Below are 18,913 nucleotides of genomic sequence, written 5' to 3' on the forward strand. Positions count from 1 at the left end.
GTTCCACTTCTCTAGGCAGGCGATACCGAGAATGTACACGGACGTCAGAAAAAGAGTCACCAGTGTCCTAAAAAATGCAGTTGTACCCAATGTCCACTTAACCACGGACATGTGGACAAGTGGAGCAGGGCAGACTCAGGACTATATGACTGTGACAGCCCACTGGGTAGATGTATTGCCTCCTGCTGCAAGAACAGCAGCGGCGGCACCAGTAGCAGCATCTCGCAAACGCCAACTCGTTCCTAGGCAGGCTACGCTTTGTATCACCGCTTTCCAGAATACGCACACAGCTGAAAACCTCTTACGGCAACTGAGGAAGATCATCGCAGAATGGCTTACCCCAATTGGACTCTCCTGGGGATTTGTGGCATCGGACAATGCCAGCAATATTGTGCGTGCATTACATCTGGGCAAATTCCAGCACGTCCCATGTTTTGCACATACCTTGAATTTGGTGGTGCAGAATTATTTAAAAAACGACAGGGGCGTGCAAGAGATGCTGTCGGTGGCCAGAAGAATTGCGGGCCACTTTCGGCGTACAGGCACCGTGTACAGAAGACTGGAGCACCACCAAAAACACCTGAACCTGCCCTGCCATCATCTGAAGCAAGAGGTGGTAACAAGGTGGAATTCAACCCTCTATATGCTTCAGAGGATGGAGGAGCAGCAAAAGGCCATTCAAGCCTATACATTTGCCCACGATATAGGCAAAGGAGGTGGAATGCACCTGTCTCAAGCGCAGTCTGCCACTCCTAGATGGGCCAGGTGTTTGTGTCAGACACTAGGGTCGCTTAGCTTAGTCACACAGCTACCTCATTGCGCCTCTTTTTTTCTTTGCGTCATGTGCTGTTTGGGGAGTATTTTTTTGAAGGGCCATCCTGTCTGACACTGCAGTGCCACTCCTAGATGGGCCAGGTGTTTGTGTCGGCCACTTGGGTCGCTGAGCTTAGTCACACAGCTACCTCATTGCACCTCTTTTTTTCTTTGCGTCATGTGCTGTTTGGGGAGTATTTTTTTGAAGGGCCATCCTGCCTGACACTGCAGTGCCACTCCTAGATGGGCCAGGTGTTTGTGTCGGCCACTTGTGTCGCTTAGCTTAGCCATCCAGCGACCTCGGTGCAAATTTTAGGACTAAAAATAATATTGTGAGGTGTGAGGTGTTCAGAATAGACTGGAAATGAGTGGAAATTATGGTTATTGAGGTTAATAATACTATGGGATCAAAATGACCCCCAAATTCTATGATTTAAGTTGTTTTTTAGGGTTTTTTGAAAAAAACACCCGAATCCAAAACACACCCGGATCCGACAAAAAATATTCGGTGAGGCTTTGCCAAAACGCGTTCGAACCCAAAACACGGCCGCGGAACCGAACCCAAAACCAAAACACAAAACCCGAAAAATTTCCGGTGCACATCACTACTTCTTAGTACTGCTAGTCTTAACTCCTGCTTAACACCCCATTTTTACCTTATTCCGTTCATTCAGTGTGAACAGTTATGGATTAATACTAGTCCATAAGTACATTCTACCCTCAGTTCAGACCATGGTTTTAAAGCCTGATCCAACATTTAATTCTTACACTGCACTTGCTTATGTCTAATTTGTTTGTTACAAACCATCTACTCACATATCATTATATTCTAAAACCAAATTGAGCCATCATTCCATTTATTCAAGTACCTCACAACCATTCCGTCACTGTATGCGAACAGTTTATTGGGGGTAATTCAGAGTTGATCGCAGCAGCAAATTTGTTCGCAGTTGGGCAAAACCATTGGGAGTCATTCTGACCTGATCGCTCGCTGCAGTTCAGCGCAGCACAGCGATCAGGCCAGAAGTGCGCATGCACCGGCACCGCAGTGCGCCGGCGCATGGCTGATAGCCGATGGCTGTCGTTGCCTAGCGATCGCCTCTGCCTGATTGACAGGCAGAGGTAGTCGCTGGGCGGGAGGGGGCGGCACAGCGGCATTTGGACGCCGTTTTTTGGGCGTGGACCAGCCAACCCCGGCATGGCCGGACCGTGCGGGGGGGGGGGGCGAAAAAAGGGGGGCGGGTCAGAGCGGCTGCTTGACGTCACGACGATTAGCTCCCAGCCAGCACGCAAAAGCTGCTCTGGCCGGGAACTACTCCTGAAGTGCAAAAGCATCGCTGCTGTGCGATGCTTTTGCACTTCTGTGGGGGAGGGGGCGGGCCTGACATGCAGGGCGGACTAGCCCTGTGCTGGGCGTCCCCCCTGCATGTCAGTGTGCCTGATCGTAGCCCTGCAGGGCTACGATCAGGTTTGAATTAGGCCCCATGTGCACTGCAGGGGGGCAGATATAACATTTGCAGTGAGAATTAGATTTGGTTGGGTTATTTTGTTTCTGTGCAGGGTAAATACTGGCTGCTTTATTTTTACACTGCAATTTAGATTTCCACCACACCCAAATCTAACTCTCTCTGCACATGTTATATCTGCCCCACCTGCAGTGCACATGGTGGGGGTCATTCCGACCCGATCGCATCCTGCAGTTGTTCGCAGCGCAGCGATCGGGTCGGAACTGCGCATGCGCTGGTGCTGCAGTGCGCTGGTGCATGCCAGATGGCCGAAGGTCGTCGTTACCTAGCGATCGCCTCTGCATGATTGACAGGCAGAGGCAGTCACTGGGAGGGAGGGGGCGGCACGGGATGTGTTCGGCCAACGCAGGCGTGGCCAGACCGTGCGTGGGCTACAGTTGTTGCGTGACGTCACACACAACCGCTGCGACACAGGGTAGCGACGAGTAACTCCCGGCCAGCCGCAGTAGCTGCGCTGGCCAGGAGTTACTCTTCAAGTACAAAAGAATCGTGCGGGGGGGGGGGGGACTGACATGCGGGGCTGACTAGCCCTGTGCTGGCCGTCCCCCCGCATGTCCAGTGGGAACATGATCGTAGCTGTACTAAATTTAGCACAGCTACGATCAACTCGGAATGACCCCCATGGTTTTGCCCAACTGCTAACAAATTTGCTGCTGCGATCAACTCTGAATTAGGCCCATTAACCCATCATTAATTTGAGAATATACAGAGACTAAAGTTCTCAGTCAAATACATTTCATTCAGGTCATAGATTCATTCACTAGTTTGAATATACTGTAGTTCTTGATCCAACCTGCACCCTGGGCTTATTAAACTCCGGTGTCTGCTCCTTCATGCAATTTCAACACCTCATTGACACGTGTTCATGTATTTACTCACTCACTCACTCCATTCATTCATTCAATACAAACATCAGATTAGGTGAACATTTATTTTAAAGCATTCAGTAATCCTCCTTACACCATCAGTTCCTGGTACTCTGTATTTAATTCCTTTATACTGTTCACTTTTATATTCCCTAAATTAGTTACATCACCTCTGAGTCATTCATTAATTCATTTAAATTACATAGGCTATTACCCAATTAGAACTATTTAATCTTTGTTCCGTCTGCTCATGGCTTCTCTCTGTGTTGATCCATGTCACTATTCCAATGCCTTCCAATTTGCCTCTAACTACTAAATTACTAAACCTTCATTTTATTCAAGCGCCTTCAGCTCGAGTGCTCATTCACTAATTGATTAATTAGCATTGTTGCATTGTTCCTAATGAATATAGCTCCCCCACTCCCTAATGTAAATGTGATTATAGTATAGCATTCATAGTTCCTCAATCAATTAAATGGCACTTCTGAGTAATTCATTCATTCATGTTCGCTATCCACTACCTGTATCCTTTTTCATATCTTAGGGCCTAATTCACTATCATTTGTAAATGTGAGAACGCACACAATGAGTGAGTATCGGCAGACTGTGTATAAATGTGCGTATATATATGTGCTGCAAACATATTGTGCGTGCGCAAAGACCAAAGCGCGAATGCTCTGTAATCGCAGGCCTAGTGAAATGTGACCGTAAAGTGATTGACAAGAAGTGACCGTGTGTGGGAGGCAGCATGGCATCTGTGGGGAGTGGTTGGGAAAACACAGGCGTGTCATGGCTGTTTTCGGGGCGTGCATCTGACGTCAGTTGCGATCACTGCAATGAAAAAAATGGCACCAGGTGCAACTGCAATTGCATTATTTTGAGTAGGAATGGGTCATCCGCAACTGTCGATGCTGCCCGATTTCTGCATATGCTTCACAGTCATGCAAATTCATATGCAAGTTTGCAAATGCAGCGGTGGGTGTCTTTTTTTTCTTTTTTCTTTTTTTCTTCACATGCGATTTTTAGCAGTAGCAGTTTTGAGACAATCGCTATTTCAGCCTCAATAGCGATCCTTACTGCATTAGGCCCTTTGTTCATACTTTTCTCCACTGCCCTGCTTCCTAATCTTGCCTTGAATCACTCAGCTCTCCTTAAGGTGCGTACACACGCACTGATGCAGGCTAACGGCCGATACTCACTACATTGTGCCCGGAGTCATGTAGTCAGTATCGGCCCCGCCTGCACACACTATATTTTCTTGCGATGCTGATCCCGCAGGACCGCGCATCGGCATCGCAAGTGCATACACACGGTGCGATATGCACTATGTTTCCGTGCAATATGGACCATACAGTCCATATCGGACGGAAAATCGCACCATGTGTATGCAGCTTTAGTCCCTATGTTAGCTCTTCATAAAATGACTTGCTACATTTTATTGTTATATTCCCAAGTTGAATCACTCGCTGTTCCTTTCCTACTTATTTTTGCAACATAGGTTCACGCTTATGTTATTCCTCATCCTTCTACAAACCAAACGGCACTAGCCTGCAGCCGTAAATTTGATTTATTTTGTCAGTCATTTACTACTTTTAATAAACATCTCGATCTTTAATAACCATCTGTTTTCCCTACACACGACTTTGCACAGGATGCAGCTACTAATCTGGTCCACATTGCTCAGACTTACTCACTGCTACAATCACTCATACCTTATGCCAGTGTCTCAGTGGGGAGCCTATTGGGCAATGTCTTACACCGCTCCTGACTGCATCTGTTCCTAGCTTCCAAACCATTCTCTTAACCTGTCATCATTTATGTTCCTATTGAATCCATATTTTCCATTCTCATTTACTTTTACCCATTTTCTATCTATGCCGCCTGTTATTAATCTCCTGCTCCCCTGCCCTCCTAATATTAGTCAATTTAAAGGTATAACCTGAATCATTGTTTGCTAGTAGTTCTTCATCTGACACCATTCTCATTTCATGCTATTTCATTGTTACTCAGTCTCATTCGTCAGTTTTACATTTTGTGAATATTCTGTTCCAGTTCTCATTTGACCTCTGTAATACCCCTTTTACACCTACGAGCACGGGTCGCAGCCGGGAGCCTGACACGGGAGCTGCCCCCTGCTGCGACCCGTGCTCGGTCCCTTTCCCATTAGCAGTCACAACCCGGCATATGCCGGGTTGGTGACGCTTCTAGCTACACGGCAGGGGCGGCGCAGGGAGATCACATGATCTCCCAGCGCCGCCCATCCATACAGTGTAAACGGGAGCCGTGTCGCATCGACACGGCTCCCGTTTACACTACACCCTACCCGGATCATTCCCGTGTCCTACCCAGGTAAATAGCCGGGTAGGATTCACGGGTCACTTGATCCGGGTTTACCCTTTTCCACTTGCCAAAAACACGGGTAAATGCGCGCCCCCGTGCATTTACCCGTGTTTTTTGAGCTAGTGGAAAAGGGGGCCATCTCTCGTACCTCACCATCTGGGATAATATTCATCTTTTCACTTCCATATATCTTCAGAGAATCTTCCGGGACCTTACTTTAGAAAACCTTATCTGGTCCTTTGTTAACTTCTGGATATCTCTTAGATCAAGCGTGACTATGTAAGGAAACCCATGCACAGCTCGAAAAAATGTTAATTGAGACTCAAGTAAGAAATTGGCATCATAAGGCTATTTAAATTCCAGACATACAATATGATTATATACATTATCGTATTCAGGGCCTAATTCAGCATAGGTTGTAGTTGTGGGATAAATCGCACAGCTATATCCCTTTACAGTAACATGCGGGTGGGGGACGCCCAGCGCAGGGCAAGTCCACCCTGCAAGCCGGGGCCCTCACCCCCCCCCCCCAACCCCCGCTAACATGCGAACGCTTGATAGAGGTTAGCTCTCTGCCTGTGTCATGCAGCCACTGCGGCCTGCCCCGCAAATAGTCCGGACACGCCTGCGTTGTCTGGACCGCTTCTCACTAAATGCTGCATCGACACCCCCTCCCGCCCCGCGAACATATCGGTCGCAGGGTGGCTTGTGATGCACGACCTGCAGTCGTGATGAAGTCCTTGGCCTAGCCACTCCCGGGAAATGGGGGCGACACCCCAATTAACTATGAAAGACTCTGAGGTTAATGTATCATAATACTGCTTTTCTTATAACATCGTATTTTGCTACTTATCGCAATGATGCAGGATGCCATAGCTCTGCAATGTATATAGAAAAAAAAGTCAGTGGGACTCTTAAGCATAACTCCATCCTTAGATGGCATTATGTGTCACTTGAAAAGTGACCACAAATCAAGCTTTTTATCGATTGATACGTTTCCATCATGCTTTACTGTCATAGCTGGCTTTAACAATGGTGTTATTAAGAGAAAACAAAGATGATGCTGGAGAAATCTCTGATTACTCTACGGACTGGGTACTCAACCCCTTTTCCGCAAAATCCCAGAAAAAATGGGTCCGCCCTGTAGCCTAACCCTAACTCTCCCTTCCTTCCCCGCAGCTTAAACCTAACCTCCCCCACTCCGTTGTTCGGGATTCAGGCGATTGGGATCCCGCACCAGCATTTCCATCCATGTTGGCAATGTCAGGATTCTGGCATCGGTATTCCAGCTGCCGTGATCCTGACCGGATACTCTGCCATCTGGTTGTAAAAACTTAAGATTTGAAGGGACCAGGCTAGGTCATTATCACGGCACTGACATTGGTTATTGCTACATACAACCCTATTGATTGGACATTGAAGCTGCTTTGAATGACCCCCAGAGTGCTGTGGAGACTGCTGCTTGTGAACTCAGATGCAGAGAATATTCTGGGGTAACTGCATGGAGCTCTTAGCCCCCAACAATATTTACTTTTCATATTCTTCATCCCAACACAAACCCCCAGGATAAACTTCTACATAACTATAACTTTTTCACTTCTCTGTGTAAGGTATCCAGTAAAGGCCCTTGATGGCCTCTCATACTATACTAGCTTGGCATAGTAAACTCATTAATCCCATCTAGGAAAGCCAATCCCGCCTCATTTTTTAAATCCCGCGATTGAAAACACTGTAATCCTGGGATTCCCAGGATAACCAGGATTGAGTTGATCATGGCTCAGCTCCACAGGAAAAATATAAAACTTGTCTCAATCCCCCCCACCCCCCACAGTAATAAAATAACTTCCATGGCCAACCCCCAGCCAGACGAGCCCCCGACAGTAAGAAAAAAACATGCAGTTGACTCACCCTCCTCCAGAGTCCACTCCAGTTGAAGAACAGCACATCTGCAGCAGTACACCCAGCCTCAGATCAGCAATCTGACAATCTACTCAGCACAGCAGCACAGTTGGACAGAGCAGAGAGTGCAGGCAGGGCCACTCATACTGTAAGTCACAGAGCAGCACTGAGAGCAGTGAAAGTCCCACTCCGGACGCAGGTGCCGCTCCGTCAGACAGTGTGACACAGTGTCACTGTTACAACATGAGGCTGCAGCACTGACCCGGTAGTCTGCAGACAGATGACACACCTCCGCTAAACCACTTAACTGATGATTTTTTCCCCTCTAAACCGCTCAGAAATTGTCAGGTTTTTTTTTATTACTTATTGAAGTTTAAAAAGTATTTGTAATAATATGTTCAAATATTTAGTATGTGTGTGTGTGTGTGTGTGTGTGTGTGTGTGTGTGTGTGTGTGTGTGTATATATATATATATATACACATATGTCTATGGGATTTGCACCCCCATCCCCTCCATGTCCAAGGATTCCCATTATAAAATAGTTTCCCACCCCTTATTGGCAATAGATCCCCTAGTGGTCCTAAATCCTAATAGTAACCCCTGCACCTCCTTGTTTTATATACCCCCCCCCCCCCATAAAAATCCCCTTTTGTGCAACAACTCCCCTACCCCGTAACCAATGTTTTTATTATTATTATTTTAAATCCCCCCTCCCTCCCCGACACACACACACCTCCACCTCACTCAGCATCATTTAACTGTTTCACTATATATATGGTTAAGGTAGATGTTAGATCCAACCCTCCTCTTAAGCATGCCGGTGTAAGAGGAATGGGGATGGCGGGGGTAAGCGCTGGTGGTAGTGTGAGCGTGGGTGGTTACTCATCTCGCCCTCCACTGGCTCTTAACCTTCAGGCCAACGACAGTACTGGAACCACACTCGCCTTCCGGCCGACTGCGGTCCTATCAGATATATGCTTGTCCCCTTGATGGACAGAGGGTCCCAATCTCGGCACCTGGAATAAACCACAAACAACAACCCAGAACAGTGTCCTACCCACAGCTTACCGTTAATGGGGGCTTGACTATGGGAGGCCAGCTGACTATACAGAACAATGCACAACACAATGCAGAACAATACACGACAATGTGAAACAATGCAAAATAATGGAAACCACTACAGAACAATGTGAAGCAATACACGGCAATGTGGAACAATGCAAAATAATGGAAACCAATGCAGGACAATGTGAAACAATACACGGCGATGTGGAACAATGCAAAATAATGGAAACCAATGCAGGACAATGTGAAACAATACACAGCAATGTGGAACAATGCAAAATAATTAAAACCAATGCAGGACAATGTGAAACAATACACAGCAATGTGGAACAATGCAAAATAATGGAAACCAATGAAGGACAATGTGAAACAATACACGTCGATGTGGGACAATCCAAAATAGTGGAAACCAATGTGGAACAATGGGGGCCTAGCGCCATCTGCAGGCCTGCGGCCTACCTAACACTGTGGGATAGCAATGGTGGGCCTAGCGCCCTCTGCAGCCCAGTCCTATGGCCTGCTTAACGATGTGGTGTAACAATGTGGCCTTGGCCTAGCACTGATGGTGGTGGTGTAGTGTAGGGACACAAGGGGTCAATGGGGAAAGGGAGCCTCACTGAGGGCTTACCTGCTCCACCACTAACGTTGCGACGTCAGGCTCCAGTTATGGGCCATCCGCAGCACGGCCTCCGCTGATTGCGTTGATTTCCTTCTCCGGGATGCTGTGATTCCTCTCCTCCTGCCACTCTCCTGACTGGATCTGGCCTCTCCCGCTGCACACGATCATATAAAACCCCCGCTGCAAGGCCTCCTGGACAGGTGACACGGCAGGTCCCCATTGGCATGCCGCATCACCCGGTGATGACGCGCAATAGTATGTGGGTGCACATGGGTGCGGCTGCTAAAGGGGTTTAATGGTGTGAGGTTGCGCAGCCTTCCCGGGCAAGGGCAGCGTCTGAAGCCAGTGCTCAGCACTGCCCGCCTGAAATCAGATTTGCGCATATGCATTGTAAACCTAGAAATCCTGGGATTGGAAGCACCAATCCTGGGACTCAAATCCCAGCCCAGTTATCCCCTTTTTACACTGACAATTTTATCCCGGGATTTTGCACGTGAACGCGCATCATCACGGGATTTTTGTCAGTGTAAAAGGGTACACTTACAATTTCACGGTACGAGCATCCCGGGATTTCAACCCAGGTCTCGACCTGGGTTGAATCCGGGACCATCCCGGGAAGCTGTGCAGTGTAAACGGGTATACAGGGTCAAGGCGACCCGGCACCTGTTCTCTGCAAAGGAAAAGGCGGTGCTTGGAGAAGATTATCTCCAAGCACCGCCTCCGGTAGAGTCAGCGGTGACGTCACCGACCCGGCAATATGCCGGGTCGCTAATGTAAAAGGGTCATTCCCGGGAATGACCCGAGCCTGCGAGTGTAAAAGGGGTATTAGTACTCCTGTGTCTTTACTAGGAACAGCTAAACACTGACTAAAGGTCTCTGCTCTGCTTGCAAGCTATCCTGTTTTATGTTAACATCTGTGCCAGTCTTTTGCGAAACCTAATAAAGTGGTGAAATGTATTTTATAACCTAGAGCTGTACATCAAAGTGAGTGCTTTCTCTGTCCCCTTGTTGTCTCTTTCTCACTCTTTGTGTACAGTGCCAAGAACATCCCAAGTGACTAGAAGCAAAGCATACAAAGGGCAGTGACAATACAGCAGGGGGTATACAAGCCTGGAAATGTGGTGTCAACTGTAGGAACACGTTGCTAAGCTAGTAAAAGTAATAATGTTGCTTTATATTGCTTTCTCTCTTTCTGTTTATTTGTTTGTTTTATATTTCAAATATGCAAATGTTACCATTGTTTACTTTGGCTGTCCTGCTAGCAGGCTTCTCGCTATGTGGAGAGCGCTGACCTGGAGCCGCTGTGCTGTGTTACATTTGGCTAGATATACAGTAAATACACATACATTACGGGTCACCCATGTCCCAGCAGTATACACAGGTGCATGCATCACACGACTAGAATGGCGCGGTTTTGAGTGCATGTAGGATTTTGTATAAGCAAATTAGTATCAGATATAGGAATTACTGATCTCTATTACCACTCTTGTTTCTGCTGTGTGCGTTTACCAGGTAAATGTAAAGAGACTAAAAGCCAAAAGTTACAGGTTGAAAGGACAGAAAAATGGTATAGTCACCTTCTGTGGGTATCAGCTGTAGTATGTATATTTTCTCTCTAAGGGCGGGATTTACTAAAGGGAAAATGCGGTAAAACCCCCGTTTTACCGCATTTTCACATGTACTAACTCCCGACCGCCGCGTTTTCGCCTCATAGGGTATCGCCATCTTTTTATGGCGATACCCTATAGAAGCCTATGGGATTCTTACCGCCGCCCCACGCCGCATGCCGCCGCCGCCCTGCGCCGCTCACGACGACCCCCCCGGCATACCTGAGCTGCTGCTGGTGCGGCCCCCCTCCTCCTTCTCCCTCGCATCACAGCCTTGTCTCCTTCCGGCTGCAGGGGGGAGGAGGAGGAGGAGCCCGGGGACTCCCTGCACACGTCACCTCCCGAGTCTGGGAGGTGACGGAGACCCCCGCAGACATCATCGCGGGGGGCTTCCTATACCGCATTGCGATACTAATCGCATATGTTAGTACATATGCGATTAGTATCGCTGCGGTAGGCGGCGATGGCTTATAGTAAATCCCGCCCTAAGTATGTCCTACCTAAAGTATGTTCTCCAGGACATAGTGGATGTCTGCTTACTGCATTATGGTAATGTGAGAATCCGTGTTTGCATAGTAAAAATCCATGCGACTGCATGTGGGAGCCTGTGCCACACAGCTGCCATCATTACTATCTGGACTTACAACATCAGACCAAGGCTGTGCACGAAAGATCCGTCCCATCTCCATCCGCACACTGTGAATGAAACTGCACAACACACCCATGACACTCCTATGAGATGGACAGTTCTGTGCAAATGCAAATGTCCATTTCATGGATGGTGTCGTCCATCAACGGAGGAATCAATTCTTATGTACTAGCAATCTCCTTCCTTGTGTGGATACCTGGTCAGGCACATGCGAATCTGCGAGATCCGTGCGCATTGCTACTTGTATGAGACTTAGAACCAGACCCAGTGTGGACATAGCAACTGGAGATTGCTCCATCAGCGCCAGTCTTCACGCTCAACACCGGCTCAGTGAAAAAGCTTGCCACCCCATCCCCCCGTCCCCCACAGCAGCAGTTTTCGCTCCCTCCCTGTATGATTGTGCTGCTGTGCTGCTATACAGAGGCCATGTTAGTAGACAGCTGGGACATGTTACGGAAGGGGGTGCTATTGCACTGATCGATCCCCTTCCCCTGTGGACCCACCACTGAATGAGTGCAGGGCACCCCCTGACTCATTGGCCCATGTGCACATCATGCCCTGCATCCAGTAAGTATATGCCCCTGCTACTTTTCACAACTGTTTCTTGATGGTAATAATAAATACTGTAAGTTGGTGGTATTGGTACACCCAGGTACAAGGGAATTCTAGTCGGGGAACCGAGGAGTGGTGATTACAGTGAGAATAGCAGTTTCTTCATGTTCTGTCTGTGCATTTGGATTATACACAATAGAACATAGCAGGGCTGGTCCATGAAAGTGTAACTTACCCAATACGTTGCTAAAGTGTTTGGTATATTATTAAAGACTGCAAATAAATATCCTGCCAGGAGCAATCTACACAGGGGCGTTTCTACAGAGGAGGGGGCCCGGGTGCACCTCCGGGTGGGCCCCCTCCTCTGTACGGCGCTGTAGACTCCGGCATTGTGGCGGAGTCTACTGCGCATGCGCAGGTCTCTGGAAACATGGCGCCCGCCATGATCCGGAAACCAATTTGCGCGGCGGCCATTTTGGCGGCAATTTCCGACACAATTGCAGGTCCCGGCGCTGGACTCCGGAAAGGTAAGTGTTAAAATGGGTGCGGTGTGGGCCCCCCTGGACCCAGGGGCCCGTGTGCACCGCGCCCATTGCATCCATTATAGAAACGCCAATGAATCTACAGCTAAGTGACCTTTTGATTGGTATATGATAGATAGATAGATAGATAGATAGATAGATAGATAGATAGATAGATAGATAGATAGATAGATAGATAGATAGATAAATTGTTCCACTGGAATATCAGCTTTCTTGAAATGACAGTATATTGGCATGTACGCATAGACAGGATGGCAGATGATGTTGGGCACAACTGGTCCTCTTCAACTTCATCAGTTATGTTTTTTTCTTGTTTCCCCTGCCAGGCTGCACCCAGGAGCCGAGCATCAGGGCACATGCAGTTCTGCAATTTTTTTTGCTCTTTGCACAGTTAATGCAGTTGGTGTTATTTGTGGGTTTTTTATACAGACTGTGTTTAATGTTCCAGGCACAGGTGGTGAGAGGTGTTGGTGAAAAATTACATGAAGCAGGCATGTAGTACGGTTTACAGTAGGTTACAACGCGTTCAAGGTTACTTACTGACTACAGAGCTGCACAGATTAGGTCTCGGGAGACCATATTTATCACCAGAACGTGAGAAATTCCCAATGATTTTACATGCAATCGACCACAAACACGCAGAGCAAATCACAGCTCCAGCTGCAGTTTTACAGACACACACAGTGACCTTGAACACACACATAGCAAAAGCACATTTTGCTCACACAAATAAACTTTACAAACACAAAAAGCATAGCCACCCCGGACAGTGCATAGATAAAAGTACCCACCACCGTGGTCCCCACATGGGCTGTTCAGGTTCCCAGCTGCTGCGTAATAGTGGAGAGTTACAAATACCCCTTTCACACAGAAAATTAAATTACCGGGTAAAGCAGTTCTACCCGGTAATTTGCTGAAAAACACGGGTCCTTTTTCGGTGTTGTAGGGTTAACCCGGGTTGAAATTTCCAGGACTTCAACCCAAGAATTTACCAGGGTTGGAGACTTGTGTTGACCATTTCACACAGAAGAAATACCCGCTTTGATACGCAAATTACCGGGTAGAAATTCTTGACCCGGTAATTTGCTTCTCTGTGTGAAAGGGGTAGTCAGGCAGAGACAGTCAAAATAACCCTGCACTGAAATGCCGGGTAATTGCAGAGAATTTCTGTCTGAAAAGGGAATAAGCAGGATTTTCACATTCATTTATAGCTGATGAATAGTTGCACACTCCTGAAATGTCCAGGAGTCTTCTAAATTTCGGAGAACTCTCCCGCATTCCTGGATCCGCCCACTTATCTGGGGCTCAACGCAATTCATAGTGGATCGGGCCATTTTGTGACTCCGCCCCCAATGCACATTACTGCCGAACAAAGAGACAAATTAATCAAACACACAGTCCAGTATTGCAGGGACAGCTTAATACTGCTAATCTGCTTCAGTGTTATTCTAACAAATTGTGGCCTTAAAGCTCAGTCTCCAAAACTCCGCCATTACAGACCAGGTTTTAAGGATATGTTTGTGGAACTCTGCTATAAGGCATTTTTTTATTGCTGCAGTTAGAATCTCTGGAGATTGATATGCAGGCCCCTATGTTTCAGATAAGACATAGTTTGAGAAATTATAATTTTTACTGGAAAAGTGGAAAATGACAAAGTTCTGCAAAAGTATAAAATGTCCTTAAAGCTGCACTACCACCTACACAAAATATTTTACTAACATACTCCTCTCATAGGCTGATGTCCTTGGGATGCTACATGCAAACATTTTTGCTGGGGCTTTACAGGTTCTGGCGGCAGACTAATGGAGAGGGGTTTCAGTTGGAGGACCAATGCAAAACTCAATCGCTTTATTGTGCTGTAGCTTGTGATTGGTCCTACTGACCAAACCCTCTCCCCTGGGGCTTCTCCTTGCGGGATATATTAGTAATATTTTTCCATATTTGGGGTATCAGCTTTAAATAAGCACAGTAACATTAGACACAGTGTCATGTAATTATATGGAGTATTGTTGCGTCCAAAAGTTAACAGGAGAGATAAAGTTGCAATGTGGTTTTAGAGCTTTGTTATACAGTATCGGCTAAATTTACTAAGCAGCGGTTTTGCCATCAGTACAAAACTGATATGCATATCTGGCAGTTGTGTGCATCAAAATACTGCGTTTACTAAGCATCGGTTTTGATTGTCATTTGAAAACCACTGTCTATGCCGATGCTTTAAATCCACTGCGGTTTTCAAGCAATACATACACCCCTGGGCTCCTACCTGTAAAAATATGGTAACTATGGAAAAAATTTAAATAAAATGATGGAAGGTTACCTCCTATTAATAACCAGTCTAAAGGGCCCCATAACTAGAACGATAATGTCCGATTTATTTCGGACATTCGGCCGGATATATCGAATGAAATCGGGCATTTTGGAGGTGTTTCGGATCTGATCCGATGCGCATTCCCGTGAGCATCGGATCGGATCCTCCAGGTTGACCGTGCTGCACTAACTATCATGTCCGACCCCACAGCCATGGCTGGGAACGCACAAGATACGTTGTATGCAAAAGGACAGAATACGATGTATCTTGGGCGATCCTGCCGCCCAGGGGGCTGCCGGGGTGAACGCCTGCGACATGACGGTCGGACATGTTGCATAAGTGTATGGGGCCCTTACACATTTAAACGTAAACGTAGGCTATAGCAGAGAGACACTCGGTGTGAGGTCCCCCTGCCATAATGTCAACCAGCCCTTTACTGACAGCTCAGTGCTGGGATTTCTAGGGAAATGGGGGACCCCCTTCTTAAGGACAACTGACCCTGGGTTATTCCTCACACCCCATGACGAAGGGTGTGCAGTTAATACACAGTAAATAATAGAAAATAATATTGTTCTTTACACTACCGCTGGCTGCTATATAGCAGTGCAGCAGCACATCAGCCAGGGAGAGAACAGAGGGCCTAATTCAGTAAGGAACATTGAACTGCAAAAACGCGAATCGTCTGATTATCGTCAGACTGCGCATGCACTATGAACGCATTGCGTGGGCCCGAAGATCAAAGTGTAGTCGTTCTGCAATCGCAGGCCCAGTGAAATGTGACAGCAAAGCGATTGACAGAAAGTGACCGTTTGTGGGAGGCAACATGGTGCATACTTGCCTACCTGACCCTCTCTATGAGGGAGAAAACGCAGGTGTGTCATGGCCGTTTTCGGGGTGTGTATCTGACGTCAGCTGTTGATGATGCGCGATTTCTGCATATGCATCGCAGTTATATGACTGCATATGCAAATTTTCCCTTTCTGGGCGGCTTTTCACATGCGATTTTTAGCAGTAGCAGTTTTGAGACAATCCTTACTGAGTTAAACCCCTGAGACTGCAGCTCCTCAGCAATAGCTGCCTCCCCAGCCCGGCACACAGCAGCATGGGAGGGAGGATGCTGCCGCTGAAGAGCAGCAGCCTTTATTTATTACCAGTTATTGCACACATAATCCGCAGCGCTTTACAGAGAATATTTGCCCATTTACATCAGTCCCTGCCCCAGTGGAGCTTACAATCTATATTCTTTATCACATGTACACGCACACACTAGGGTGAATATTGTTGGGAGCCAACTGACCTACCAGTATATTTTTGAATTGTGGGAGGAAACCGGAGTACCGGGAGGAAACCCACACAAGTACAGGGAGAATATACAAACTCCACACAGTTAGAGCCATGGTGGGAATCAAACCCATGACCTCAGTGCTGTGAGGCAGTAATGCTAACCATTACACCATCCATACTGCCTTTGCTCTCTCCTTGCTTGATGTGCTGCTGCACAACTATATAGCAGGCAGCAGTTTTGGACAGTGTTACAGGGGGGATCACCTTTATCCACATCCCATCTTGGATCCGCCACTTTACATTATTGGTCCCAGCAAGCCTGCTAGGGCATGTTGGCACTTGGTGTACCACAAGTGTCAGCATGCCTATGCATCAAGTGCCCACTGGCAATTGTAAAAAAAAAAAGAAAGAAAAATTAAACAAAAGGCTGTACACCAAATTGCAAGGACTTTTATTGAAATAAAGCACCCCAACGCCACTTGCAGATACATGGTACAGGTCCTGTTCATTCCATGAAGGCATCTGCATGGTACAGTACTTGGCAAACCAAAAACAACGTGACTTCTGTCTCAGGGAGCCCGACACGACTGAGAGGTTACTCGGGGACAATGTCATAGAAATGAATAGAGATACTCTGATTTAGCCCCCATAAGCCTTATAATTGGGATATTTTGCTGCAGGTAAAAACTAGGGCCCTCATTCCGAGTTGTTCGCTCGCTAGCTGCTTTTAGCAGCATTGCACACGCTAAGCCGCCGCCCTCTTGAAGTGTATCTTAGCATAGCAGAATTGCGAACGAAAGATTTGCATAATTGCGAATAGAAATTTCTTTGCAGTTTCTGAGTAGCTCGGGACTTACTCTGCCACTGCGATCAGTTCAGTCAGTTTCGTTCCTGGTTTGACGTCACAAACACACCCAGCGTTCGCCCAGACACTCCCCCGTTTCTCCAGCCACTCCCGCGTTTTTCACAGAAACGGCAGCGTTTTTCCGCACACACCCATAAAACGATTAGTTTCCGCCCAGAAACACCCACTTCCTGTCAATCACACTCCGATCACCAGAACGATGAAAAATCCTTGTTATGCCGTGAGTAAAATACCTAACTTTTGAGTAAAATAACTACCCGCATGCGCTCTGCGAACCTTGCGCATGCGCAGTAAGCGACTAATCGCAATATAGCGAAACTCTGCAACGAGCGAACAACTGAGGGCCTAGGTTGTAGATTTCTACTGAATCAGTGTAGGGTACTTTTGTTTTGTCAGTAGTTGGATGACACAGCTCTTGATCTCCATGTGTCCCTTATGTCACAGACACTGCCGCCCTGGTGTCACTTTTCTGGCTCCAGTCTCAAAATAAACACAACTCACAGATATTCCGCAGACATTAACCTTCTGAGAATGTCTTAGAGTCGATGGTTAATGAAGATCAGTGATTAGAATATGGACATTGTCACTGCATTGTAATGCGCAAGCAATGATGTGATGGCTTGAAATGAAAGCTACCCTCTTGGACGCGCCTGAATGAGTTACGGAGAACATGTGATATGACAAAGCTGCCGGTCTGCATTGGGAATCCATTGCTCAGAGTAAGGCTGCCAAGTACATTCTTCATTTAGTCCTATTTTTAACGCTTCCATTCCCAGATTGAAGGCTTTGGAGACAACATCAGCAGTCCTGTTTGGGATGATAAGGCCGAAAGAGTTATGTACAGCGCTTCACATGAGATGTTGTTTCACATTGAATGATAGAAGGTTATTTATGTCACTATTTATGTCACTATTATGTTAGATCCAAAGCTCCCTGTCTCTCTTCCAAATGTACACTCCTTTTAGTTTGATGCAATGAAAGCCGCTGCGTATGGTTCAATGTTATGGGGCCTGGTGGTAAGGGGTTATTCCTCACCCCATACCCTCCCCTTCACTTACCTCAGCCTGGCTACTGCTCACATCTCCACTCTGTCCCCTGCAATGTGCCACTCCTACTGCACATGTCCAGGATAGGACATCTACAAATATTTTATAGATTTTGCCCCGATATAGACATAAAATAATTTTGACCCATGTGATAATTATTAATTGTTTTTGCCACCTTAATCTATAAATAATGAATAATTGCTCATTCTGAATTCATATTTTTTGTCTGCGTGCAAGGAAAAGGAGTGTGGTCACACCCTTATGGGGGCATGACCACACCTCATGGGGCGTGGCCTCAGGGTATGTACCAATCTAAGCATGTCAGTCGAGCAGAGCGCTGGTAGGCGGAACTGCTCATCCATGCCTTCTCACTACCAGAAGGGCCATCTGGACATCAGCATTTGCCTGAAGTGCCCGATGGCCAGTCCTGCTTATGGTAAAAGGGGTGGAATTGACTTGCGGGAAGGCATTGCTGGGCCATCCCACTGTCACTTACAGGAAGTTTTACCATGTACACTTTTGTTAAAACGTAACAATTTTTTTTTTTTTTTTAAAGAATGTAATGTCAGAGTGCATAAATAAGCTTATTTTTTTAGGTAGAAAACAAAATTATCAGTTATACCCAACACAATATCACAAAATTTAGTTGTATGGAACAAGCAAAATCCACCATCGTTTTGTAAAGGAAACTTCTACTTGATACTTGCCCTCAACTCCATATTAAGAGCCAGTGTTATTTTTTTTTTCTTTCTTATGAAAACCTATGAGAAAGTGATATAATTTAACGTGTCACTTTATGTTGAAAACTCAAAAGATACACAGATTATTTTTTACAGTGTCATGTATGGGACATTTTTATTAATTTCATGGAACGGCCTTGCTAGCGAAGTACAGAGTAAGTGGAGCAGGAAACCTCTTTGAGCTGTGCAGA

The 18,913-nt window shown here is 46.7% G+C and overlaps 1 protein-coding gene across 3 annotated transcripts in view; it reads left to right on the forward strand.

The window, feature by feature from the left end:
* LOC134909157 (glypican-5-like) overlaps window positions 1–18,913 on the forward strand; it is a 437,429-nt gene that overhangs the window by 66,327 nt on the left and 352,189 nt on the right. Inside the window, exon 1 of one of the 3 annotated variants that reach the window (XM_063915672.1) lies at window positions 10,223–10,287. The exons of the other annotated variants lie outside the window; for them this stretch is intronic. The gene's annotated coding sequence lies outside the window, so the exon portion shown is untranslated. Of the gene's footprint in view, window positions 1–10,222; window positions 10,288–18,913 lie in introns of those variants that run through there. 3 annotated transcript variants of the gene reach the window in all.

Source organism: Pseudophryne corroboree, chromosome 4 (genome assembly GCF_028390025.1).
Source record: "Pseudophryne corroboree isolate aPseCor3 chromosome 4, aPseCor3.hap2, whole genome shotgun sequence".
In the NCBI taxonomy this organism is placed as follows: Eukaryota; Metazoa; Chordata; class Amphibia; order Anura; family Myobatrachidae; genus Pseudophryne; species Pseudophryne corroboree.